Raw genomic sequence first — 18,181 nt, 5'->3', positions numbered from 1 at the left:
AAAAATGTACAGGGTTATAACTGCTAATAAATGCAGTTGCAACTGTGTTTGATCAATACAGCATGGTGGCAAAGTATAAGGTCTAAGTCTTCAAGGAGGACAGGCTATACCAGAAGAGCATCTAGTACTTTAGGTACCAGATTATTGAGTACCAGTTTAACCCAATACTGAATGGGTTAGCAATCTATATTGTCTTAGGATGGCAGTTTAGAGTAGTAGTCAAGAATACGGACTCTGGAGTTAGAATTCTTGGGTTCGAAGCTTAGAATAATAATAAGTGTCTTTTAGGTCTTTCAGGATCCTTCTAAGGATCAAATGGCATAATTTACATAAAGCTCTTAACACAGTGGCTCTAGCCTTTGATGAGATCTCAATAAGTGTTAGCTATGATCAAACAATCAAATCATTACTAGTTCATCTGTATGCATAAATATGCTTCCTGTTGTTTTAAAAGTAATTCTATGTATTTTCATGTTTCCAAAAACAGGGGATCTCCCTTCCCTTTTTCAATGGACTAGCACAGGACCTGCCCACAGAGGCCCTAACTCAGTGCTCTCTGAATGAATGGATGAATGGGTACAGGTCAGTGCTCAAAATTAACGGGCAGGATGTGTCGATGGGAGCCAACAAAAATATCGATACTCCACTATTTACGTGTCAGGGAGTTGAATTATTGTCTACTGGACTCTCCCAGACCACTCTGGGCACTGTTTTTAGTGAAGCGGACACTTGGGGTCACACTTTTGATGACAGCAATAAGAGTGAACACTTGGTGAGGGTTTACAATGCACAAGCACCATGCTAGAAGCCTTACGTGCATTATCATATTTTATCTTACCATAACCCTCTAACATGATACCATTCTTATTCCCATTTTACAGGGAATATCACTGAGGCTCAGAGAGGTAAAATTAATTTGGCTGAAGTCAAACAGTGAACAATGAGGGCACTGTGGCTCAAACTCAGATCACTGGAATTCCAAGTATATGTACCTGACATTACATAATATTGTCTCTGGAATGCTTTGAGGAAAGGAACCTAAGATTTTGGAACTCTGAGACTATGCTGAATCTGCTAAAATTTTGAGATGCTCTCTGTTCTGGAGGTAAGTCTCAACTAAATGATTCTTCTGATTGTTAAGTCGGCATCCCTGTTTTGAGCCAGAATCAACTCCAAATTTGCAAAACCACCTCTTTTCCTTTGCCAGCACCCTCTGCCACCTGCCGTCTTTCCTGTGTTAAAACCATGGGGCAGAGAACACTTAGCAAATTAATAGAAGAAAAAAACCTCACTTTTCTGGCTCATAAAATGTTGAGCCAGTTTCTTTGGAACCTCCTTAGCCAAGATACTGAAAAGAATGGAATTTATACTACAACTTTCTTCCCAGATGGTAAAGTGCTTTACAAATAATGGAACTAATGCAATTCATTTGTAGTGAGTAAATTTGTCACCTTGGATGTTGTATTAACTCTCTGAAGCCAATTCAATTGCGGATTCAATAAATAAGCTCTTCCAGTGTACTACATGATGCCCTGCTGGTTAGAAAGAGTCCTACATAAATGGTAATTTGATCCTTTGCCACTCTGAATTCTTTAATCCTTGAAACATGCTTTTGAGAGATATGGAAAGAATTAATGCTTCCATTTTCTTGCTGGAGAAGCTAAGGAACATATGCCATAAGGAATCAATCAGCCAATCTCAGCTCTTGCTCAATTCTGTGACCATTTCAATGCTCATTTCATAAATATCATCTAGACTGATTACTGCTCATGGGTGTAAAAGTGATCAGCAAAACTCTGCTTGAAAATATTTCCCTGACTCAGCCATAGTTACTGCTGTCCCCTCAGGTGAATTTGAAACTGCTCGTGTTTTGTATTCTGCTCTCATCAGCTTCGGTTCTATTCTCACCCTTAGCCATTCTGAAGGGTTTCATTCTTTGGAGGGGCACAGCTCTGTGCATTACGTACTAGATGCTTCCTTCATACCAAGTTGAAAGTCATTGTTTATTGAACCAAAGTTGGCACCGAGAATGGAAACAAATGGGAAAAGGATGTCTATCTGCATTCACATTGTGTTATTTATGCCCACAGGTCCATGGCATGTAGCACGTATAAGCATTTTTATTTATTTATCTTTTAGTGAACTCAAGTAGTCCTTAAAGAAATGCATAAATATAGAATAAAATTGAATTTCAGAAATAAAGAAACTTGTATTAAAAAGCAATGCATGTCACCATGTTCAATGTAATTCCCTGAACAGAATTCCTTTGGAAAAGTAAAACTGACACATCTGGCCTCACTAAACTGTTAGGATGAGTTAAACATTGATTATGGGGGAAAAAATGAACCCTGGACTAGGGGGGAAGTCATTCCTTATAATGCAATGGATAATAATTCTGTAGCTGTGCCATCCAGAAGTCCACGTAATGCTCTTTTATTCCGGGATATCTTATGTGGGATTTAAAATGTCTAGAGGGATTTTCTAGAAGCATTGTTTCGTTTTGAATAAGGAAGATAGGTCAGAATGGATAGGGTCTTTTTTTGTTTGTTTGTTTGGCCTTAAATGAGAAGGCCCATTTTTAATACAATCACTGATCTGGTGATTGTATTTGCTTTATTAGTAGCTAGTAGTATTATTGTTAGTATTTGCTGCATATTTTAGCCTCATGATGTCATCCTACATAGCTCAGTATTTCTGGGCTTCTTCAGATTCTTCCTTGTGAGTAATTTGCCTTCTTTGGATTTTTGATGGATAGTATTGTATGAAAAAATATTAAAATACTCCAATGAACACTGTATACATCTATTGTGAATTCCACATTAAAGGGGTCCAGAAGCATGTTATGAATACAGAGGGTTGGTTCATTTGCTTTCTTCAGCTTGCTGAATGTACTGTTTGTCTTGATGTAGACTGTTATTTATGAAAAGTCTGCATAGTGGAAGAAAACATAGGGAGTACTGTTCAAAGAATCATTAAGGAGGTATTATTTCAGATAATAATGTAATTAGACTCCTTTAGAGGAAAACCTAACTTCATATTTTCAGTTTTTCTATGGGAACATAGCTGTGGCTAATTAAGGGAAAAGTCAACTAATTTATAATGTTTAAATTTAGTGTTAAACTTGATAATATATCTGAAATTACAAAAGCCAAAACAACTCCAGCCCTGGCTCAAAAGCAGTTCTTTAATTTAGGATTAGATGAACACTCTTTCTGTAACCAAAATTCTAATTTTGTAGAGCCTTCTAGATCTTAAAAGGCATCAAAGGCAAAAGAAAATTTCTCACAAATCTGCCATGTTCAAAGTATCTACTTCAAAACAGAACCTTTTTTTTAATCTCCAATTTAGCCTGACAAAAATTCTCTTGGGCTTTTATTTCAAAAGATGAAAAATGAGCCATGGCAGTCAATGGAGTGCGGTGACTATTTATCTGTTTACGCCTATCCATGTGATTGCTAGAAAAACCAGATTTGACTTTGAATGTGATATGAAGAATGTATGCTAGTCACAAGCCCATATTCCTCAGAGGAGAAATAGGTTAAAAACTCAAAACTAAAATTTAGAAACCATACCTTTTATTTTTGTAAAAAATAATTCAAAGCCTGATTTTTTTTTTCAGTTAAAATGTGTGTCCAAGTTTTAAATAAACCTATCATATGGCAAATCAACTCCCAGTTTACACTTTTTCCCAAAACCAAAAAAAATCCAGGTTCCCTCTCTCGACTTTGGAGCCCCGCTCCCTCTGTCTCTGAACGGGGGAGCTTCTATCTTCTGCCTTCTCCCATCTTTCTTGCCTATTAAACTCTCCACTCATTAAAACCACACACACACACACACACACACAGAGACACACACACACACACAAATCACAAGGCTAACTATTTAATAATGTCCATGTTTTACTTTATGTAACAGGTATCTATCAGAAAAATACTAATTTTGATTAATTGAAGAATGACATAAATGCACAAAAGATGCCTTTTATTTATAGAATTCTATGGCAAATACCTTTGCAAAGCAAAGAGCATTTCTATAAAGCTAATAATAATTCTGAATCATTCTTATTTTGTAGTTCCCAATTTTCATAGGTTGGGCTTTAAGTGGATGTGCACTTAATTTATAAGGAAAAATTTACACAGAAAATTTATATGGCAGCCATTCTGCCATAATCAAAAAGCAAATTCATTTCTGAAGGAAAGTAGGAAAGACACAACGGCATAGTGCCTCTTTTATAGCCACATCTGCACAGCTCAGGGAAAAGTTAACAGATATGTCTGCTGATCACATTACAAAGCTGTTATGAGAGAATAAAGTTGCACCTTTGATGGGCTATTGCAGCTGAGTTAGGGGTCCCCAGTCATTAGAAGTTTTGCATGTCACAGATCAGAGCAGATTGGAGACCCAGAAATACTTTATGCAACTAGCTGAATTTTGGTCATTTCCATCAAATATCAGTGGACTCATTAAATAAAGATGAAACACACACACACGTACACACACACACACACACACACACACACCCGAGATAAAGATGGGTTTAGGTTATTTCTGACTTTCACCTCTGTGATAGAAGGTCCATTGTGCTCATGCAGTGCCTTCAGGACACGCGCTGAGAACAAAGCTGCTTTCAGGAGCAGTAAGTGATTTCATTCTATTAATGTCCAGGTGATATGTGAAGCCCATTATCACATCGCTAATGTGGCGGCAGACATTTCCTGGCCAACCCAAGGCAGTAGCTCAAATGTTGGTAAAATGTGTGACTGGAAAAGGTAGTCCTTAGAAATCTTTTTAATTTTCTACTAGTGAATGCTAAAAACAACCACAAAACTGATCTTTTCAATTTCAAAAGAAGATGAAATTGAATGCTGCATGAAAAATCACAGGAAACATTTACACAAAACAATTTACAGGAGTTAATGGAAGGGTTTGGGTGAAGTGTGTGTTTTCCAGATGCAATGGGTCCCATGTTGTCGGAGAAAGCTTGTCATTTGAGGGGAAAAGTGAGTAATGTAGAAAAGCAGGTAATTCCGGCTCACTTCACAGCACACTGAATGAACAGGAATCACCCCTGACTGTCGCTCACTCTCCCCATGAGAACATATCATAACACATTGGGGGCCACCTCCATGGTCCCCCGTCAGGCAATGTGCCCTGTGAAACCAACATAATCAGCTCCTAGAAACATTGAGTATACTGAAGTACAGAGATGAATAGGCAGGTTAAAAACAGAAGCTGCAATATTATTAAAATTAACCACTCAATTTTAAGAAGATACTGGAAAATGATGCACATATTCTCGATTAACATCTTGTCAACAGTTCTAAATCCAACGAGAGCTCATATTACCCAGAACTGTAACTACTTCTCTGAATTTAAGATCCCACCTCAAATAAATGAAAATGTATCATTTTTCAGATTGCAATGAAGGCCTACCCGGTAAGCCTGATTTTTTTTTAATGAAATATGTTACTTTAAAAATAGTTAAGATTTGAGTTTCAGGCAAAATTTTTAAAATCTAAAATGAATACAGTAAAATCAATATTGATTATTAGGAGTAAAGGTGCTAATTGAGCCTGGAAAACCTTTTAAGAACTAAGAGGAGAAAATTTCCAGTAAAACTACAATAAATTACTATTCAATAACCAGAATATTTGTGTGGAATTTAACGTCAGTACGTCAGCCTCCCTTTAATTTTTTTAAAATCATATATTACTGATTCACCCAGGAAGTCTCTTCCAGTAATAAGAGCAGTGTCACTTTGGCAAGTTACCTTTTCAACCTACATTTCATTACGTTCTAAAGAAATCCACTTTTTAGATTTCTTATGCTTTTAAGAATTCATTTTTAATCACCCCTTGTTTTTTAGCGCTCAAGTCTTTCAGAGCTTGATATATACTGTTCTCACAGTAAAGTGAAAGCAAAACCATTTTATTTTAATAATGGATCACATTTTAATATTTCACACAACATTCTGAGAGCAAATATTCTTGATGACAAGTTTAAGAGAACAAGATTTTATTCCTTATTGTGTTATTACAAAAGCTGACCCAAAAGTTCAATAAATTGCCCTGACTGGGCAAATACTGGCAAAGTCCAAATCCCCTATAAACGTTTGCTTTAATCAGTGTCAAGACTGGTGCTGATTGTGAGTTGAAAAACCCCAACATTAAATCTGTATGTTAGCATTTAGACACTCCATTGAAGAACTTTTCATTCCTGAACACTCCAAGGGCTTCATATAGGCTGAAACCTATTTTCTGAAGCAACATTCAAATGCCCTGAAACATATTTCTATTCTCGTTAGACACAAAAGCAATTCTGGTCCTTCCCAACAGATGCTTCTCTATGGTACCCCTACCCATTTAGTACTATATTTTACATTCAATCTATCTAATTATCCTCTTAGAGAAAAAAATCTGTAACCAATTCATATTTCTGGTTTCCTAGACATATTTATGGTTTTCTTCCCATCCACCCAGGGAAATGAGAAAAATGGAGACATTTGAAACTGGGCAACAGTTTCCTCAACATCTTTTTTTTTTTTTTTTTTGAGATGGAGTTTTGCTCTTGTTGCCCATGCTGGAGTGCAATGGTGCGATCTCGGCTCACTGCAACTCCTGCTCACTGCAACCTCTACCTCCCAGGTTCAAGCGAATCTCCTTCCTGAGCCTCCCAAGTAGCTGGGATTACAGGCGCCCACCACCATGCCCAGCTAATTTTTGTATTTGTAGTAGAGATGGGGGTTTCACCATTTTGGCCAGGCTGGTCTCAAACTCCTGACCCAGTGATCTGCCCACCTCGGCCTCCCAAAGTGCTGGGATTACAGGCGTAAGCCTCCGCGCCCAGCCCTCCTCATAATCTTTATTGACTGGGTTCCCTTCTCCCATCTTACAGGTGACACGGGGTGACAGTGGTGCTCCATATTCCTGAAGACACCTGGAAATATTGTGGGACGTGCCCTGAGTTGACATCAGGCAGGTCCTACCTTCCTGATTGGCCCCTGTTGGTGCTTGAAGAGCCCACTGAAACAACAGACTGAGCAAAGACTTATAAACGCTGCACCTGGAATCTACCTCAAAGAATATCTAGTTCAAACTGGTCATTTTGCAGATGAGAAAACTGAGGTCCAGGACCACGAAGAGTTAACAGAGGATTAACACTAAGGCTCTGTCCCCTGATTTCCATCCCAGTGGTCTCTTTCCAGCACACAGGCTGTGCCATAGATTTTACAGGCATCTGGAATTTTGCTGGCAGGGTTACTTCTAAGGAATCTTTCGGTGCAATCTCTTTAAGTGGCCCCTGGAATGTAAGCACTATGGGCAGTCTGTAGTGACCCAGAGCTCCAAAACAGAGTTTCTAAACAGGCATGGCAGCAAATCCCAGCAACATCAGGCAGATGCTTTAGACATTTAAGGATCTGCAGATACTGCAGAATCCCTCAGTTGTGTGGTCAGCACATTACAACTCACATAATTGTAAAATTTTTCTGCAATAAAAATTATTTTTATAATAAAAAACATACTGTTATAAAAGTATTACCACTGGTAATAGCACCTGTTTTGACATCACTTTATAAAGACTTTTCCTGTAATTATTTCATCTTGTCTTCACAAAACCTGTGATGTCGTATGAGCATACCTATTTCCATAAAAGGAAACTGAGGCTCAAAGGGATTAAGTGATTTGTTTAATGGTACTCAGTTATTAGGCAGCAGAACAGGAACCTGAATGCCAACTCCCCTGCTTCTATACTTTGCTCCTACTAAATCACAGTCCCTCTTGATATGAGCTTTAAAATGACTTTCTTTGCAAGTTTCATGAGCATGTTGATAAACAAAGGTCTCTAGGAAGTCCAAATGTTTTTTCGCTGACTACCGCCTGGCTTCTAGTTCTCTTTCAATCTTTTATTTTTAGTCTCCTTTGCATTTAAGCTTGAGACAATAAGATCCTGAGGAGCTTGACTGTGGCCTGGGCCTGGGGATACTTCAAGATTGTGAACTCAGGGAATCTGAGGCAGGAATTAAAAGGTACATGAACACAAATAGGAACACATCTTCTCAAGAACTTAGGCTTTTTTTTTTGGATAGGCCTCAGCCTCTTTAGTAGCTGGGACCACAGGTGTACCACCATGCCCAGCTTTTTTTTTTTTTTTAATTTTTTGAGACAGGGTCTCCCTATGTTGCCCAGGCTGGTCTTGAACTCCTAGGCTCAAGCAATCCTCCCACCTCAGCTTCCCAAAGTGCTGGGATTACAGGCATGACTCACTATACCTGGCAATTTATGCAGGAACCTTTTTTTTTTGTAATCTCTCTGTGAATTCATTATAACACCATTTTACTGTATATTTAACAAATAAAGCTATCCAAGAAAACAAATAAACAACAACAAGAACGACAAGAAAAACAAGGAATTCAGTAATTTACTACTAATTCAACATTCACCAAGCCTCATGTAATACTTATCTAAGGTAGCCAAACTACTGTTTTCTATGAGAAATCTTAGAATTTACAGCAATTTATGATCAGGACTGATGTCTGAGCTCTTGAAACAAAATTGAGAGCTGGGGTGTCCAGGAACCCAAAGAGAGTTGCTATCTGTTTTGTGTTTTGATTTGATTTGTTTTGCCTCTCATTTCTCAAGGAAGCCTTTCTGTGATCTATAGCCTTTGCAAAGAAGAAGAGTTGTATGGAAGGGCCAGCTTTGGGGTCCTTAGATGAATTATCTGGGAGCATTGCCTAACACTACTTTTACTGACATTCAGCCAGGTCAAGGCCATGGCTCCAAATAAGGAAAAAATAAAAGGCTACTGCCCAGCTGGGTCAGTGGCTGGTATCTCAGCTACTTGCACCAAAGCTCTGGTATAAATATTTGATTGTTTCTCTCTAGATTTTTGGGTTACATTTCTGGGGAAAACAGAAAAGCTACAGTATACATGCCTGTGTTTACGCACACACACACACACCCACAATCACACAACAGTAAACATTCATTGGAGGTGGAATTCTGGTTTAAGGATCAACTCTGCCCCAGATTGTATAAAAATAATAGTAGCATAATCTTTTAAACCACTGTTTTGATCCCTAGCTTATTTTTACTTTATTAGTTAAATAATTAATATTCACGTTAAGCCAACGACGTATCAGTGGCTTTAAAGCTTTAAAGCAGAATCCAACATGTGAAGTTAATTTCTTCTTTATTCAAAGTGTTATAGTGAATATAAATGTGAAATCACTTTACAAATTATAAAGCAATATACAAATGCAAGCTGATATGATCATTAATTGAGTCCACGCATTCATTCATTAAGCAAACATTTACTTAATGTTCATCACATAGCAGCACAGTTCCAGGTACTTGACAGTGTCAAAGTTGCCTGCAGTCCCCTTTGATTTTGGTTTGGAACTGTGAACCAGCAATTTATCCAGTGAGTAATAAGCCTTTGAAATGGGTCCTGATTTCAAAGAAAAGCATACAAAGCCTTTCAATTTTAAGCTTACAAACAACTGGATTTCACTGAGTAGGATTCTGAATACACACCAATCTATTCAAAGCAAAACTAGTTTCTTAGCCTCATCAGCTGCAAGAAATGTTACCTAGCAATTGAAGGCTGGAGGTTTACCCAATGCAAAGTAATGTAGCTATTTGGTGTTTTCTTAATTTTGTCATTGCAGAAAGCAAATGAAAATAATTTATGCCCCTAAGGAGATTTTTCTTCTTTCCTCCTTTCCTTTTTATTTATTGTTGCTGCTGTTAGTGGTTGAGATATTTTGAGAGAAAGTGGGAGAGGGCTGAACAATCATCTTGGTGAGCTGAGTAGATCAAAGGAATAGATTCCATGGGCTAGGCGCATTCTAAATGTTCTTTGGGTTTTGATGTGCCAAAATCACACTAGAACCTGTAATTTAAATTTCATTGTCAGAACTTTATCTAGTTAACTTCTACTTTACCTTATCAGAAACAAGGTTTCTTTGAATAGTACAGAGAAAACAAGAGGTAGAGAGAGAATTCTCCAATAAACCTTTATTTAGGATCTATAGATAAATACTCATTTCACAACTTCTGCTTGTGTTCTATACAAGCCCTCATGGCACAAAGAGAGACTTTTAAAAATTTTTAAATAAGATTCTTGAAAAGGAGTTTCAAGCTCCTTGAGAATAGTGAGTTTATTTTGTTTTATCTCTTCAGTACATAGCCTGGATCTGGCAGTTTGTTAAATAAGGAAGTGAATGAATGAATTATGATAATACCAACAGCATCTACCAAAACTACCGAACAAGGTTCCAGCCAGTACTAAGTGACATTCAACCAGAATTCTTTAAAAAGCATCAGGCACAAAGAAAGTTAGCCGGAGCTAGGAACAAAGCTATGCTACGGCCATACAGAGGGAATTTCATAATGTTGCTCATCCTAGAGAAGTGATTTCCCAAAGGCAGGTCTGTGCAAACATTTTCACAGGTCCAGAGCAAAATGAGGAAATTTTCTTAAGAAAGATTTTATTTTTAGATTATAGTCTTCTCATATTATAGTATAAAAATTTCCCTTCTTGTATGAAACAAAGGAAAAAAGAGACTGGTTGTGTTCACCGTCTTTACAGGAGTGAGGTGGGAGGGAGTTAGCAATTCTGTTAGTCCTCAAACTATTTTTGGAAACTGCCAGGTTATGAAAAGCCAAGGTAAAATAATCAATGGACCACAGAACTTAGCCTCTCAGCCTGCTCTCCTGAAAGTAAATGGGACCTACAACTACAAGTCACAGTGACCTCCTATCACTCTCATGACTGCCTGCAACAAGGTAGTGAAAACACAGAACATCTCCTCCTGATGTCTCCAACTTTCTGGGTGTGATACTGATCACAGGTGAGGTTTTCACAGTCTGTTTCTAATTCATTCCTATGCTGACACAGGCTGCACTTTTAACCAAGTTTTTGCTGCTGAATGCTTCATTGAATTCTCCTTTCCTGGAGAGACTTTAGAATCACTTGATCCCCAGATTCAAACAGCATTCCAAGGCACTGGGGTTAGGGGAAGCAAAACCAAGTGCATGTTTCAAATGACAGGAAAGGCCTCTGCTGACCTCCCTGTACATGGTCCTGTTTGTCATGATGAGACGCTAATTTCAAACCAGGAAGTCTATTTAGTGAAGGAATGGAAACTCCCCACACGACACCAGGACTGTTTAAGATCACACACTCTACTCCGATCACACACTCACAGTGCACTAAAGTGGTTGAAGAAAATCACTCCGATTCTGGGCACTCCAGCTGTCTGAGAGTTCAAAAGCTTAGACCATCATGTGCTTGTTGCTATTATTCATGCTGAGAAAATCTTTGCATCTTTTTTTAAAAGTTGGCCAGAGAAACTGGGTGGTGCTTTTCCTTAAAATAACTTGAACAAAAATTAGAAATGAGATAACATGGTGACAAATGAAAACTCTACATTGTATTCATTCACTGAAAACTCTCCCAGCAATATAGGAAAAACCAGCCAAGCCTGGAAGGCAGCCTCCCTATCTGGGGAAATACTGTGAAGCTGGACAAATGATGAAACTGAGCTTTGAACAAATATACCCCTAATCCAACATAAGACATGGCTGAACAGCAAACTCAATGAGATCTTTGGTTTAGCAGAGAAATTATGTAATGTCAGAGAGCCCCAGACTTGCTTAGCTACATGTCTGAGAATGCTTAAAATGGTCCTTCCACAGCAACTAATACAGATGTACAATTCACTGACCTAGTTTTCCCAAATTGGATCAGTAGCAAATGATGATGATTTATGTCCCAAACCTTCCACCATGAGCAATCCAAAAAACATAGAACTCAAAGGGAAAAAAATCACATGTTCAAGGAAATACAGAATACCTGGATATTGTAAATTAGGTTCCAGAGCCACTGGCTAGTAGCAGAATATATCTGCAGCATTATAAGCTGCTGCTAATCTATGAATATACAAAGAAAGAACACTGGTCTGGCACCTCAGACATTTATAAGGAACCATTCATTCATTCAAATGAACAAACCTAAGGAGAGAAGAGTCTACCTGTGAAGTTAGACCCTAATGTAGGGCATACACATTGGTATTAATATCAGATGGCATCCTAAAAAGAGGGTTCTTGTCGACTAACCAGCAATGTGTCTTAGGCAATTGATTTTGCTCTCTGGCCCTTACTCAGTTTTGTGATCTGTAAAACAGGGATTAGATTAGAATATATCTAATGTCCCAAACATCTCTGATACTTTCTAATTCAAGTTGTTGATCAAATACCAAGAGAAGATTGTTAAGGACTAACATGATTTTCAAGATAAATTTAGATCAATCTCCTCAGTGCATACTGAACATCTTCCATCATAGACCACTGCCTTAGCATATGCGGGAAGTGGGCCAAAATGTTCAATTCCAGTCTTTAATTTGAAAGGGTCTGACACTTTGGTTCAGGAGATAGGACACATACATAAAATTGCAATACAGAGTAATCAATGCTAAATTCCAAATGTCCAGCACAGATACAGCACAGAATTCAAAGGAAGAAAAGCTTCTCCAAGGTTTAGGGCAGAAGGAATCATTTTCAAGGAACAGGTGGAGCTTTAGCTTAATTCTCTCTGAAGGTAAAAAGCTAAATTGGATAACTTCTCAGGATCCTTGCAAATCTAAAATTATCCTGTAACAACAATTAATGTTATTAATTCTTATTAATGTTAATGTTATTAGTGTAACACTAATTAATGTTAATAGTTAATACAGGCTCCACCTCTAATAGGTATAGTAATATTACTAGTACCATAAAAATTAGTTCAATTTATATAGGACTTATTTTTCTAGTAAAGGTATTTCATAATTAATTACAAATTACCTTTGAATAATTATACCATACAAGCTAACTACGTATCTTATATGTGACTTAACAACTAATTCAGGTTTAAATAATTGCTTCAAAATAAATTGAAGATGATTGTTGAAAATTATGACTGCCCAACTACAAGGATTTATTTCTTGACCTTCCAGTAGCTATCTCCGAGTACTGCTAGGGCGGAACACAGGTGAATTAAACCAGTTGTTTGGCAGCTATAAAGAATTCCTCTCTTTCCATGCCACTGACCTTTTCATTGGTAAACTGGTGGACAGGGTTAAGAGAGTAGACTTAACAATTCTGCCATCATCAAGCAGTTTTATCATGTTTGGCAACTTTACTCAAATCTGAAAGAACACAAAAGAAAGCTTCCCCATAGCAAGTGGTAGAAGGTTACCTGTGACATATCCCTCCTTTTAGTGACCCCACCAAGATTACAGTACCCAGGAGAGAAGAGGACTCTCAGCTGCTACACTCAGGGGGACATTTAAAGTACATCCAATTCTGAATTAGAAACATGAGCAAAAGCCTAATTTCACAAAATTGGGCCATCCTGTGCTTGCAGCTCTGCTAATGGTTGAAAGGGAAAGATTTTTTAAAAATTAAAAAGAAAGCAGAAAATGGGAAAGCACTTATTTAAAATTAATGTCACTTCTCATTTTCAATTATTCTTTCCTGAACTCTGCCTCACCCTTAACCCTTTGCTTGTTGTATACACTTAAACCTGGAGACAAACATAAAATTAGTTTGCATATAGACACTAATTAACATACATTGCTTGATGATAACAAACCCATCTTTTCATCTATTTTTAAATTCTTATTGTGAATCCTTAAAATATATCCCATTTTAAAGCATCACTGATTCAATTTTAAAACATTGCCAGAACTTGCTTTGCTAATCTGCAAACTCGATAATTCTCCCCCAAACCTCAGCACACTCAGCAACAATTTAATAGCAAATATCTCTAGTGGGACTTCATATTACTAAGATTCTATTACTTTTTATATTACCAAAAAAGTGCTAGTACACTCTAAAGTATTATAAATAGTTCAGACCAGGCAATGCTTGTCAAAATATATGAAAGTTTATTTTTTTGCACTCAGAAACCTGGGATTTTTATCTTGTGTATTTATAAGCTATAATGTGCCCTCCATAATTAGTACAAAATGTAGATTACTAATCAACTTTCTAAAGTTTCTAGACATTTTATTTCTGTTAACGTGATTACTAAGGTTGGTACGTTGTACGCTTAATAACCCGATCTTGCTACTATATGCAAATTATAAACATATCTTAAAATAATTGCATATATGCCTAAAATGGGCTTCTTTAATTATATTCTTCTTAGTCTGCTAAGCAGCCTTTTTTTGATTGAGGGAATTTGTGTTTATGCTTCCTGAAGATTTTTAGTTTGGGGTTTAAGAGACGGATATAATCTACACACTTATTTAATAGTTTCAATACATTTAAAAATGACCTTTAAGAAGTATATATCCCCCCTTAACTACCAAATGCTTTGTATCTTGTCAGAAGTCGCTGTAAAACTGTTCAACTTTTGAAACGTTCAAGTTCTTCCATCATTAGTACAAGTCCAACTAGAAGTATACAGAAGTAGGTCAATCTATAAATACAGAGATATTTCCATAAAGAAGAGATTTTATAATGCTCGATCAAGGTATGTCTTCAGCAATTTCATGCTAGCTCCATTTTTAAACAGATTATTACTCATTCTGCGTGAGTCCACTGTGCTTCTTATTTGCAATAAATACTATTCACTATACAAACCAATCTTTAATAAACTACTCACATTCTTTATTACAGGTGAATTGCAAAATGCCACCTTAATTATAAAGCAAATCCACTGTTGATATTTGCACCAAGTGTGTATGGACAAACCAGCAACACAGACATATTAATAACCTCCAACTTGTATTCCCATGCCCCATGAAATTTCTCTAAGGGTTACAAAGTGATGCCCTTTTGGCCCAGTTTTCTGCCCCTCCTCTACCCTTCACTGTTTCTCTAGTACATTCTATCCCTTTAAATTCCCACTCCATGCTAATACAATCTACTCCTTTTTTTTTTTTTTTTTTTTTTTTTGAGACGGAGTCTCGCTCTGTCACCCAGGCTGGAGTGCAGTGGCGTGATCTCGGCTCACTGCAAGCTCCGCCTCCCGGGTTCATGCCATTCTCCTGCCTCAGCCTCCCAAGTAGCTGGGACTACAGGTGCCTGCCACCATGCCTGGCTAATTTTTTGTATTTTTAGTAGAGACGGAGTTTTCACCATGTTAGCCAGGATGGTCTCAATCTCCTGACCTCGTGATCCACCTACCTCAGCCTCCCAAAGTGCTAGGATTACAGGCATGAGCCACTGCGCCTGGCCCAATCTACTCTCCTTTTAAAAAATTTACAGTGAGGTATAACTGTCACAGGAACAAAAATACTTCAGCTTCTTCTCTCCCTGTAGATGGATCTAGCTGGCAAGCCAAATCATAAGGAAGAGGCTCTTTAACAAACTTGATCAAACAAAGGCGGGTACCTGGAAATAGACTCAAAGTGGATCCTGTGCATTGAGAGATGGTCTTGCTCATTGCAATGGAATTTTCCACCTCCCAGTGAAGGAAGCATAACACTGCTCTGGGTTCCCCTTGGCAAAAATGTAGTCCTGCTCCCTTACTATTTCCGTGGTATGATCTGAACCATGTCCCAGAGTGAGAGTGATTCCATGGCAAAGCTAGAAGGGCAGGCTTAGTCTCTGATACACTAATCAGGTGCCTTCAAGTGAAAAAAGTCAACACATTTTTCTGGCTTGAAGGGCAGAAGTTGCCCTATCCATCCATTCCTCATTCAAACAATTTCTGACAAATTCAGCACCTACTACTATTCCAAAACACATTTGTGCCACAGGTGTGGTCGTCAATAAGCTTAATGCCCAGCTGCTTAGAATCACAGAAAATTCCAAGTTCCTTTTATAGACACAGAAAACAAGACCCAGAGAGGTTATATGATTTTCCAGAATTAGACAGCTGGCTAGAATACTCCGGCTTTTCTTTATATCCTTTTTTTATTTTTATTTTTTTCACAAGACAGCATTTAGTACAATCTTTACTGGTTTTACAGCTATTTTTTTATTTTATTTGTCAGGCCTGAGGGACTCTTCCATCCTTGTCAAAGGGGGTGCTAACCTCTCTAGCTATTAAGTAAACTAGACCACAAGTGACTACTGCAACCAAGCACACAGAGGCAGGGTGTGGAGCACTGCATTCAACTTTAGTTTTCAGAGGTCCTCGGTAGGGTGCTTTTATGTTCTTGTTAATGAATATAAATAAAACTTAGAGTTAGTCTCCTCAGAGTGAGGGTCTCTAAAAGCACAATTCAGACTCCAAAAACAAGGAAAACTCATGGAGATATAGACTGTTACTTGTGGAAAGTAGTAAAAAGGACACAGAATAATGTCTCTGAGCTTCTTGAATTTACATCTCTGCTTCTACCTTTGTCTGTGAGAGAGATATAGACAGATAGATCGAGATATATATCACATTAAATATGCATATATTGCATATATGAATTATATATATCTGTTTTCTATATACAGTGTAAAGAATATCTTTAATGTTTTCAAGCTTCTATAACTGGAGCTAATGTAAAATTGTGAAAATAATTAGATTGAGTGGATTGGCTGTGTCACAGACAGATACAGATTTGAGATACGACTAGAGGATAATATTTTGCTGTCCTGGTCCTCAGTGTCCACCCCTCCCAACCCCCTGCTAAGGAGAGAGCATATCAAATCATTTCCTCACACAAGTAACATCAGGAGTGGTGGGAGGAGGTCATGCAGCTCCTAGAACAAAAGATTAGAATCAACTGTTGATGACAGAGGATATTTGGGAACTTAGAGTCCTGTGAATTATATTATGTGTAAAAATTCTATATGAGTGAGCCAGGCTGTCACAAACCCTGGTTGACAATATAACTGGACAACAAGCCATTCACCCCTAGGAGCCTCTTCTCCACCCTGGAAGCAGCCCTCATCCTCCTGACGGCTCCCTGCCCTCTAAAGATCACATGTGTCTGCCTCTTCATGTTCCTTCCAGTCAGAAAGCTGCTCAGGAGGTAAGTATAGATGTTCTGTTCTACCTTTTTCAGTGGCAGAAAAAATAATGAAGACATTTTAGTTGCAAGAAGGCACTTGGCTTTTAGCCACTGGCCAATTTTCCCACTCATTAGCGGCCTTTGAGCCTTTTTCACTTATCTTACTTATCTGCTTGTTGTTGTTCTGCTTTTTCGGAATATATCACTTCTGATACAATAACTCAAAAAGCCAGTGGTCTGAATGTTGTTTTAATCCCTGAGGACATCGCCACTGGTGCAGAATTCAGCCCCATGGGTGTTCCCATACACCTGATCCTGGCCCACCAAGAAAAGATTCACAGTGTTTTGCCTACACTGTGTATGACAGCAGGAGGAGAATACTTTAGAAAGGCTTCATTATGAAGTATTCAAAATTAAGGTAAAGTACCCAAATCTTAGCTCTTCAGAAAACCCAAATGTAGATATCCACGTTTTTGGGGTTTTGAAAGGATCTTAAAGACCATCTCATATTGCTTTATTTTATAGACAAGAAAACTGAAACTAAATGAGCAAGAATCATTTGCTTTTTGAGATTTTTAAAAACTAAAATGAGAGACAGAATTAACTGTGTCATAAAAAAGTAACTTTTGTCTGCATATACTTTCTTCTGTAAGCCACTTGTTACTATGTAAATATTAGTGCTACAGGTCTATTTAGTAACCATGCTAAGTTACAGGAAAGACCTCATAATAGTGGCTTTTCTTAAATATTAGACTATCAACTGTGGGAACCAGTGGCTCATCAGGGAATACTTCCATGCCTCTGACAACCTCAGAGCAGAACAGAACAGGGAGGACTGATGAGAACATACAGCTGCTGTTGGCGTCTCAGACCATCCTTTCTGGAGGAAGCAGCAGGATCCTAGGAAATAAATGACCTGGGGTCTAGTCTTAGATCTGCAGTAAGCAGCTATATGGTCTTGAGCAATACATCCACTCTTTCTGGGTCTTGATTTTTCAACTACAAATTAAAAGCTTTAAATTGTATTGCTTCCTTCTAGCTCTGAAATTCTTTGAGCTCAGTATGCAGAGCTGGGGAGTGACTATATGATGTGTATTCATGTGTTTGAGCAGAACAGATGTGCGTTCTACCTCTGTAACCAGCAAATAGTGAGTGGGCAGAAGGGTTAAAAATGTAAGCACGTTGGAGTAGCAGCGAAATAAATAAAAGCCACAGCTCCTACCTCTTCCTTATCGCCAT

General features: G+C 37.9%; 2 long non-coding RNA genes and 1 other non-coding gene across 5 annotated transcripts in view; 1 reads left to right on the top strand and 2 right to left on the bottom strand.

Annotated features, from left to right (window-relative positions):
• Nucleotides 1-18,181, bottom strand: part of LOC134728732 (uncharacterized) — a 186,201-nt gene that overhangs the window by 143,174 nt on the left and 24,846 nt on the right. The gene's annotated exons all lie outside the window — the stretch shown is intronic.
• Nucleotides 491-10,016, top strand: LOC117979413 (uncharacterized). Its single transcript, XR_004670216.3, has 3 exons — nt 491-582; nt 882-1,105; nt 6,895-10,016. It is a non-coding gene; the product is annotated as an uncharacterized LOC117979413 (long non-coding RNA).
• LOC112439186 (U6atac minor spliceosomal RNA) lies at nt 15,932-16,053 on the bottom strand. The gene has a single exon (XR_003027484.1). It is a non-coding gene; the product is annotated as a U6atac minor spliceosomal RNA (small nuclear RNA).

The sequence above is a fragment of the Pan paniscus genome, chromosome 13 (genome assembly GCF_029289425.2).
Source record: "Pan paniscus chromosome 13, NHGRI_mPanPan1-v2.0_pri, whole genome shotgun sequence".
In the NCBI taxonomy this organism is placed as follows: Eukaryota; Metazoa; Chordata; class Mammalia; order Primates; family Hominidae; genus Pan; species Pan paniscus.
The sequence above is the reverse complement of the archived record's forward strand: the minus strand, read 5'-3'. Positions and strand labels throughout refer to the sequence as shown.